The sequence below is a fragment of the Porites lutea genome, chromosome 9 (genome assembly GCF_958299795.1).
Source record: "Porites lutea chromosome 9, jaPorLute2.1, whole genome shotgun sequence".
Taxonomy (NCBI): domain Eukaryota; kingdom Metazoa; phylum Cnidaria; class Anthozoa; order Scleractinia; family Poritidae; genus Porites; species Porites lutea.
Genome location: NC_133209.1, coordinates 17201860 through 17212453, shown reverse-complemented (window position 1 = coordinate 17212453; position 10594 = coordinate 17201860). Strand labels below are relative to the sequence as shown.

The window sequence follows — 10594 nt, the reverse complement described above, 5'->3', positions numbered from 1 at the left end:
AAACGTGCCAACAGTGTTGGGAGTTATACGTTGCGTCCGTTTGCGCGTAGCTTACTGAGTGATTATTGTTTTTCGGTAGTCAATGGATCAGACAGAACACAGGATGAGCTCGTGTCGGTGCCAGCAAAATTAAAAAGCATATATTAAAAGTACATTGGAGTAGCAACGTTCTTAGTGGTTTGACAAATGTATAATAAGAAAAGAAGTAAGAACCGGGCGTGTCCGGGAGTCGAACCCGGGACCTCTCGCACCCAAAGCGAGAATCATGCCACTAGACCAACAGGCCGACGAGTTTCTCATGTTTTCTGTAATACTTTTATCGCTCAGAAAATGCCACCTGTTCCCTGACACATTTCTACCTGTCCGTCTTTCTAGTCTTAGGAAACAGCTTTTGTCTATTGGTCTTCTTTCTTTTAAAATGTGTGTAATATAAGGGATTTACAAAATACAAACAAGTTCAGCCCTCTTAAGCAGATTGGAACACTAGCTCTGATAACGTACTCCGGTCTTTATCTGACAAATTTTTGAATTGTAAATTTAGAGACGTGATCTCACTTCTGACAAGAGAGAATGAGGATACTTCTGATTTTTGGAGGTAATGGAGTGTTGTATATCTTATTTCTTAAGATAAGTCCGTATATTTGAACAAATCCTGCAAGATTTTTTCCTCTTTAAGGGCCGTCGTAGCCTCCCACGCAGACGTTCTTATATTAGGGGCTAGCAAGCGTTCCTGCGCAAGAACTCGTGACGAGCCCCTAAGAACGTCTGCGTGGGAGGCTAGGTCCCGTCGTTAAGCAGACATTTCTCGGTTCCAATTTTCTCGTTATACATCTCGTCATAACTGCGGACGAAGAACGGGATCCGCTTTAACACTTAGACAGCGGTGAGTTTTTTGATTTGTCTCTATCGAGAAAGATAGGCCAGTCCTCCTTGACCGTACACTAGCCTAAAATATCCCTTGTAAGACTGATAGTCATAATAGTCAGCAAAAGACTAAATGGTTGCAAAGGTGTACTACAATAACGTCCTAAGAAAATCGAGTTCGTCATGCAGCAAGGCATGCGCAATTTATGAACCTAGCTGGTGTGAATTATCTCCTGTGTATAACTGGCATTATTAAAAACTGAATCATTTGATAATGCAATTCTAACGTTTTGATTGGCTTAGCCATTCTGGTATTTGAGCCATTATACCATGCTCTCCACATATGGCCGGTGTACGCGTCAGTTTAAAATTGGAAGCTAGCTGAGATTTTTTTTCGCGGAGGATAGACGCTCGAAACAAATCGTTTTAATTCATTTCTTAGAATACTAGAGAATGCAATTTCATCGGGAAAAAAAAAGAAACCAGAAAGCCACAAGAGCTTGCTTGAAAGTTGTCTGCCAGGTTTTTTTAGCTGTCCTGTGGTGTAAAATCCTAGAATCCCGATGAGTTTTTAAAAGTGTTCATCGCTACAACGTTTTGATTTTTCATTTATCCAGTCCAGGCGAGTCCGTTCGCGCGTTGACAGTTTTGATAGACGTGTGAAATGTGAATAGCGGAAGTCCCTTGTCTTTTCCGGTTTGTTCCAGTCTGGGTTTGTTCCAGGGGGGGGCCCACGACTCCAATAGCGTTCGGTACTTGTTTCGTGTACCTATGATCCACCGATTTATGACATCACATCCGGTTGCAGAGTTGCTGCTCTGTTTTCGCGCGAAGCACGAAGATGGACGCCCGATGCCATTTGGTTTTCTCGTTATTTTTACCCACAGGCTAACGGAATTATGTATCTTGAATGCCGAGAATGTTGAGAAGGTATCTAGCCGGCCTTTCAAGCAAATTTCATGACCAAACAAAGAAGTTTTAGTATTATTTTAACGATAAATAACATGCAACTGCGGGGAATGTCATGGCGAGTCTTGAGATGTTTTAAAACGAGTGTCGTTAACGTTTTGCGGCTTTTGCGGCGTCTGATTTAGAGAAGTCATCAAACAAAATATAATTTCCTGAGCGGAATAGAATGGAAAAAACGCCGATGGCCAGAGTTTAAAGTGTTTACCGCTGGAAGGTTGTTATCACGCCCCGTAAAGTTGCAAAAACTTCTACTCAACTGCATGGTTTTGAGGGATGTCATGGCGAGTCTTTCGCTCTTTGTAATCGAGCGTCACTCAAGAGTTTGGCTTTTGCGGCTTCTGATTCATCGAAGTCATCAATCAAAATTGCCTATCCTGAGCGGAATGGAATGGGCAAAACGCCGGTGTTCATAGTTTAAAGTGTCAACTGCTTGAAGGCGTTATCACTGGACGTAAAGTTGCTGAAAGCTCTACCCAACTGTCCTGTCATGGCGAGTCTTTCGCTGTTTCAAAACGAGTGTCCGCTCAAAGGGTTGGCTGTTGTAGCTTCTGATTTACCGAGATTGTCAAACAAAATAGCCTGTCCTGAGTGGAATAGATTGGAGAAAAAGCTGATAGTCACAGTTTAAAGTGTTGATTGCTGGAAGGCTTTATCACTCGTCGTAAAGTTGCTCAAAGCTCTTCACTGTACGGTTTGAGCAATGTAATGGTGAGTCTTTCTCTGTGTCTAATCGAGCGTCACTCAAGATTTTAGCTTTTGCATCTTCTGATTCACCGAAGTCATCAATCAAAATACCCTATCCTGAGCGAAGTACAGTGGAGAAAAAGCCTATGGTCACAGTTACAGTGTTAACAGCTGGAAGGCTTTGCCAGTTGACGTAAAGTTGCTGAAAGCTCTACTCAACTGATTTCGAAACGGTCACATGTTGCGAGCTTCTGGAAGGTTAGTGTTGGATTTTTAGCATTTAAAGATTTTTTAGCCTTTGAAGATTTATGTTTAGAACAAGAGTTAAGCCCAAAAGTAGTCCAATTTGTCATTATCTGAGAGAAATCAAGAAAGTTTGTGCCCTTCCTTTTTTTCTAAGCTTGCAAGTGCAACATACATGAAAAGAAACCCTTATGCACTACTAGTCATATTGTTAAAATGACTAGTTTGAAATTACCCTTTATCTTAACTGATAACTACAACACTTATTTAACAATGAATCGCTCCCGAACATGTGTTGATTGGTTCTTGACCTTTAAAGCTAAAAAAAAAACATACTATGACTTACAGTGATTATAGTTATAAAATTAATTAGTAAAGTAAAAAAGAGTGAAATTTATAAAGTGAAAAAACAAACTGCTGGTTTAACTGTTTTAGAGGTTTGAAGTTCTGGAGGGATCACTAGAGGTGTAATATGAGACTCAATAAGAGGTCTAGTTACTTTAGAACACGTTAGAAGAAATGTGTAAGTTTTTCCTGCAGCAAAACACATATTTTGGCTTGGTAATTATTACTTGTATTTCTTGATGTAAATTGCATTTTATGAATTATTAATAAGTTTCAGTTAGGGTCATTCATAATGCTGTACTGCACCTTATTTTATTTGACGATTATCTAAGGTATAAAAAATGAATTTTGTGTATTTTTAAAGACTTGAATATAAACTTACTTTTGAATTTATAAACAATATATATTTAAAACCTACACTGTAAGTCTGGTTGTCAGTGTAGCCTGTTGCAGACATAATCTATTGCCAGTTAGTAACATCTGCAAAGCCGTGCCAATATTCTGGGCTCCCAATCCCAATGTGTTTCGATATTCCCTTCAATAATGGTATTTTTAACAGGCCAATCATAGCACATATGCAAGTGCTAGTTTACAGGTGGGCCAGGGGGTGCCCACAACCAGGATTTCAGTGCTGTCTCACAGGGGGACTTAACCAGAAGTTTAGTTCTGTCTGTTGCACAGGCTAGTCCTCTGGGCATTAATGTTTAAATTATGTATTTTATTTTGCTTAGCTGGGAAGACAAAAATAGATGACAGAAGAGCACAAACAAGAAAATATCAAGAAGTATTAAAAAGTATATCTACCACACAACTCGTAAAGAGAGATAAAAGTCAATGAGGACAAAGATGTTAATAAATGGTGAGTACAACTCACTGTCAAATATTAAAGTTGAAAGGAAGGAAGAATGCTGACATTTCAAGGAGTACACTTTTCTGGTTTACAGAAAATCTGCAACAACAGAAGACACTGAAATCATGTTGAGCTGGTTCAGGATGTCAATTCTGTTTCGATGGAATCCTCTGACAGAGTCTAGGCCAGTGTACAGTAGTGTGCTTCGAAGCTGGTCCTTGGTAAGACATTTCCTGACTTTACATGCCAACTCTCTTTCAAGGACCTCAAGGATAAGTGTCTGTTTCCCTGACATTCACTTTCTTGTCAGGGATCAGCAGTATTTAACTAGACAACTGTGTTAACTGTAGTTTTTTTGCTAAGACTTAAAAAACTTCACAGGAAAGACTGAAACTAATGATCTTGCACTAGGAAGCTTTGAAGAAATCAAGGTTTCTAAGGGGGAAGGGGGTGTGCAGCACTGTCTGCTGCACATATTTCCCTCGGAGATAAGAAGGCAAACACCCTAGATGCAACTATAGGAAACCAAACTAAGCTTGAATTTCATAGAGAGTATTCACTCACGTGGCTTGCATCTATGCAAATTTATTGGAAAAAAAGAAATCATTTGCATAAGAAAAGAGTTCAACTCCCACAGGATTAGTTTGGGACACCAACATGGCTGCCGTGACGCCATGTGCATACTCTCTATACTTTAATCAGTTTCACATGTTTATTTTCCATCCCTAAGCATTCTGTTCCTCCTGTGGAAAGGAGTTGGTGGTTGTGTTATGACAACTTCATCCCTTAGTGTTCTTCATCCTTCAATTAATCAGTTAGAGTAAAGGATTGTTAATATGATCCTGATTAGGAGAAGAAAGCTTTCTATTAAAGGCACCATGGTCTAGACGACTAAATGTAAATTCCCCATCTGACCTCACTGACATGGAGAAACAAAAAGGGATGGGCTGACACCCAGCATAGTGATGTGCAGTATTAAGCTCAACAAGGATACAGGAAAAATCCACAACTAAGAAACTGGTTTTTAAGAACCTGTCAGGCTAATTTTCCAGCTAGGCTGTCTTTATAAAGAGCACTCAAATTTGAAACAGGTTATTAATCATAACCATTACAATTTCCTCACATTTGATTGGTGCATTAACTGCTTTATTTTTCTTTAATCATTGTGTATGGTTGTAATCAGACAGTTGGCTGTAGTCGGACGGTTGCCTGTAATCAGACAATTACATTAGCCAATCATTTTAAGTGCACTGAGCTAAATCCACCAATCACAGAAGTTATTACAATAACCATAGCAACAATCACTTACCCAAACAAACTGGGGATTAATCCAAAATGGATGAATATGCAACATATAGGCAGTGTCTCCCCCAGTAATATTTTCCCTTATTTTGGACATTTAGTATGAACAAATGCTATTTCTCCAAAAAGGAATGCATATATTTTCTTGGAAATTGTAACGATTACAGGACTTTGTTTTGTCCAATTCAATCTGTAATCATACTCATGATTAAACAAATCCGACTCCTGCTTCGTGGTTGTCCAATTTTGTAACGTGTATGATTACAGACCGAATTGGACTCCACTCAGCCCTATTACCATTATTTATAAAATCTCTAAGAAAAAACTTCTGCACAGTGTACACTTGGGAAAGTAAGATAAGTCAACATACAGGGTCCTCTTTTGAGACATAGGTGTCCAATAATATTTATCATTTAATACTCCGACTGCAATGCAATGGTATACAGGTTTTACATATACTAAGGAAAGAGCTGAATGCCACTAAATACTTTTAGCTCAAAGTTACAAAGTATTTTTTTTTTTCAGAAAATAAGGACCTATTTGAGACTGAACCTAAATAGCCTAAATCTGTGCTAATTGGTTTTTATGTAAGAACCTGACTTGTTTAGGCTAACTTGGAAAAATACAGATTCTTAGTTGCAGGTTTTTACTAGTAACTAAATTTGATGGGAAAAGGATTATCAAAAATTAACATAGCGAGATGAGCTTATTTACAACTCCATCTTTCAGACCTGCAATTTATTTAAGGCTGTCTTATAAAGGAACAACAAGAACAGCATGTGCTTTTTGTCAGCTTTAATGAATTCCAGACTATTTAAATGATCTGTTTAGAAAATCCTCTTAACAGATGGAATAGTAAAATGTGAATTAATCAATCATTTCATCAAACTGTCTTCTGCTTTCCTCTTGCCAAACCATCTTTCCCTACAGAGGAGCAAAGGTTGTAGCAAATATCAGAAAAATAAAAAAAAGACAAGAGGCTACACCTGAAACCCCTCTTTACTGTTACTTTAACACCCAGGGAGAAGGTTGTAGTACTTCTATACAGGTATGTGCCATGGAATAGGAGGTGGGTTTCGAGATGATCAGTCTTTATGGTACACTACTTGGCTTGGCTTTCTGATCCTTTGGTAGGGTTCCTTTGTAAAACTATACTAGCTCATCGTCAGTACATAAACTTCAGGGATTTCAAAATGTTTTAAAGTATCTGGAGGCTGGGGGTGGAGGGGGGGACTACAGAATTGCTGGCAACATACAATCAAGTAGCTGATGGAACTCCAGTGGTCACCAGCTTGTTTTGAAACCACTGAAACCTCTGTTTAAAACTGAAGATACATTGATGGGATCAAGATATGAACTTGAGCCTAGAGCTACTGAACAATAAAAAATACTCTTTTTATGCAAATCAAGCTGTTTGAAGATTGAAATAGGAGTGTAAACACTTTTTGACACAAAAACGATGTTTATAATTATCTACATTTACCCAATATTTCCTAGGCCTTCACTTGTTGGGGGATTGTGTGTTAAAACAACTCGGAACATTGCATTGAAAGCCTGTTGTCAAGGATACAACTAAGAAGAGATGGTATTTACAACATACCTAGACTGTATTTTTCAGTAGATACTGGAAAAGAATCAAGAATGCATTGTGAATCTAAGCATTAAGATTTTGAGCCAAATACAGGGTCAAAAGACATTAGTCAATAAAAAGGAATGTGGATATTTTTTGGGAAAAAGGAAATCAATACAGCTTGAATGTCTCAGGGCTGGTTTGCATGTTTCTAAAATCCATACATGTAATTTATTGATAATATTTTGATGTTTCTTTTTTTAGAACAATAATAATATCATTAATCAATCAAATAAAGTAGGTGAATAAAAGTTCAGTATTTCCTTTAACACTAGAAGAAAAACTGTTGTATACATACTAATAATTTATACACAGCTGTATATCGTTATTATTGTGGTTCAATTTTATCCCTGGATAATTTTACTTTCCTTTGTGTCATACTCATTATCATACATTTTCATACCCCCAAAAACAGGAAAAATTTAAATTGAAGTATAAAGAAAAAAATAAATATACCGTCCATGTATGGCCAAAAGAAAAAAAAAAATGATCACTGGTTCACTCAAAGCTGCACTGGGTGACTGTTTCTCCTAAAAAGGTTTGAACTCTCTGTTGGATACTCCCTTTTGCCCCACCAGCTACAGGTACATACCCCTCCCCCCTCCCCCCTCAGGCACGCCATTCAACATAGATACTGTACTAAAAGAAGACCACTGTCAACCTTATTAAAAAGTTACCGAGTAAAAACATTGTTACTAGGAAACAGAAAAACCATTCTACTGAAGTGAATTATTGCAGTATCCTTCAAATTTTGGTTCCATTGCTAACATGTATTGTTTCTAGTAACAAAAAGTGCAAGTCTTAAGATGAAAGTTTCACGTTACAGAACAAAAACTATCCTTTCTTTTTCCAGGGAGGCCGTTTTCTCCCAACAACTCCCTACCAGGTAGAAATTTCATTCAAGTTTCATATTACATACTTTTTGTTTTTTTTGGCCATGAAGACCCTCTCTCCTTACAACTTTTAAGGATCCTAGAATCAAACAATGCAAATATCCCTTATGCACAACTGTCTTACAATATAGATTTTTATGCTCAGCAAGGGAAAATTGGCAAAAAAATATACTTCCAGTCCTTCACACATAATTGAACTGTCTATCCCCTACTACAAGGAGAGAAATAACTGGCAATGTAATTTTGCTTATCTGTGCAAATTAAGTTTGCTGTCATTAAGTTTCACAATCCGCCAAAAGCAAGCATGCAGTCTGTCTGGAGGTGTGCTGTTACCACCCCTGAAATCCCCTTAGCAAAAACCTTGCATGCCTCCCTCTAAAACAATAAATTATGATCACAGCAGTTGCAGGCATGTGGTATCTTTCTGGTATACTATCGTACTCAAAAGAGACTACTAGTAATAATAATTGATCAGCAAGATTATTGTTTTGGTTATGATATTGTCCTTCTTGGCTGTAGCCCCTCTTAATATCTCCACCTCTCTTGGGGCACCACCTCCCAAAGCAAACGGCCTATTCCCTGTCACATTTTTTCTATTTTATGTGTTTCTTACCCAATAAAATACAGTTTTAGAGATCCAGTAGAAAGTGCTGTGAGAAAAAGGGTAGTTCTTTAGGATGTTTTACTGCCCTCTGTTGTTTGAGAATTCCTATTTCATCACCCATTTAAAAAATTTGATATCTAATTCTCTTAACACAAGCTCACGCTCCAACATTGAACTACTCTAATACTTCTTTACTCTACGTTCCTTGTAATTCTCTCACGTGCACTAAAAGAAAAATCCTGGATCAGCAAACCTACTAACCTTAACTATGCGACACCATGCCAGAGGGTGTTCGAACAGTAGAAGACCGAGCCCCTGCAAAAACTTTACGTCGAGTGGCAAAGCCTTCCAGCTGTTAACACTTTAAACTGTCACCACAAGCTTTTTCCCCACGGTATTTAGCTCAGGATAGGCAATTTTGATTGACGACTTCGATGAATCGGAAGCCGCAAAAGCCAAACTCTTGAGTGACGCACGATTACAAACAGCAAAAGACTCGCCATGACATTCCTCAAAACCGTGCAGTTGAGTGGAAGTTTCTGCAACTTTACGGGGCGTGATAACAACCTTCCAGCGGTGAACACTTTAAACTGTGGCCATCGGCGTTTTTTCCATTCTATTCCGCTCAGGAAATTATATTTTGATTGATGAATTCTCTAAATCAGACGCCGCAAAAGCCGCAAAACGTTAACGACACTCGTTTTGAAACATCGCAAGACTCGCCATGACATTCCTCGCAGCTGCATGATATTTATCGTTAAAATAATACTAAAACTTCTTTGTTTGGTCATGACATTTGCTTGAAAGGCCGGCTAGATACCTTTTCAACATTCTCGGTATTCAAGATACATAATTCCGTTAGCCTTTGGGTTGAAATAACGAAGAAACCAAATAGCACTGGGCGTCCATCTTTGTGCCTCGCGCGAAAACAGAGCAGCAACTCTGAAACCGGATGTGATGTCATAAATCAGTGGATCATAGGTACACGAAATTTCGCTAAGTCGTGGGCCCCCCCCTGGTTTGTTCTAACAAAATTAAGTCGGGGAGATTCAACGAGATTTTGTGGGCGTTTTTAATAAAACAATTATTCCACTCGCGCTTGTTGGATATGAGATGATTATAGCCAACTCATATCCAACGCGCCCTCGTGGGATAATTGTTAAATAGAGAATTACAACCACCATTACAGCAGTCCCTTTAATTGTCTTTAATTTCTTGGTTAGGTGATTAAACTAACTGATCGAGGATAGTAATTAACATTATATTTTACCTTAGAAATATTTTTGTCGTTGCCAAGGTAAAATAGAGAGTTGAATTGATTATCGGCTCATCACTTTCAACCTTAAACATAAACATTTAGTTTCAGAACTGAGTCGAGTACCATACTTCCTTAAAATGATTTGCACACGAATGATAAATCATTCAAAGGCCTCTTTCAGTGATATAATAAAATGATATTGACAAAAATACTTTTTAAAAGAATGGTGGTTGAAAAAAAGAAGACAGTTATATATTGATATCTTATCATAGGGAAAAGAAAGAGAAGAATAGCAAGATTCAGCCCGATTTGATTGGATTTTTAAATACTGGCGCGCCAGCCTGTCAATTAAACGTGAGGTCGCAGAGGTCCTGGGCAGAGTTGTTCAAAGGTGGGTTAAGATAATCTAGAGTTAGTGCGAGATTTGAATTCAGATTTGAAAGCTTAAAAAGCATTTCAGTTTTAATTGTTTTTGTCTACAGGTTGATGATTGGAAGCTCTAAAAATAACAGAGAAAATTATCCAAGAAAATGCTTTTGAGCACAAGAAAAAGGTTTAGCGCTAATCGGCCTTCGAACAACTGGGCCCTAATCAACACCCAAGGTCCTGATGAGATTGTGCCGGCTTTTGATCTAACATCTACAAATGGTTAGAAACCCCTAGTCTTTTCGGATATGCACGTACGAAAACCGTAATTCATGTCCTAAGCCAGAAGAGATTTGCAGATATATGTATTGCTGCACTGATAGACTTCTCAAAAAGGAGATTTATCGAAGAATGAAAGTCTGCTAAAATAGAAAAAAAGGAGGGAGGGGGTCACGCGCGCGGTTGTCATTATCGTCTCGCGTTTCACTGTTGGTTATTTTCGTTGAGCCGACACGAACATCGTTTTTGCATCGTAGAACAACTTCCATTTCACTTTGCCCCGCAGCAGATTCAAGAACAGAACAGG

General features: G+C 38.3%; 1 non-coding gene across 1 annotated transcript; it reads right to left on the bottom strand.

Moving 5' to 3' along the window:
- Nucleotides 1-214: 214 nt before the first annotated feature.
- On the bottom strand, nt 215-286 carry Trnap-ugg (transfer RNA proline (anticodon UGG)). Its single transcript has one exon. It is a non-coding gene; the product is annotated as a tRNA-Pro (tRNA).
- Nucleotides 287-10594: the final 10308 nt, after the last annotated feature.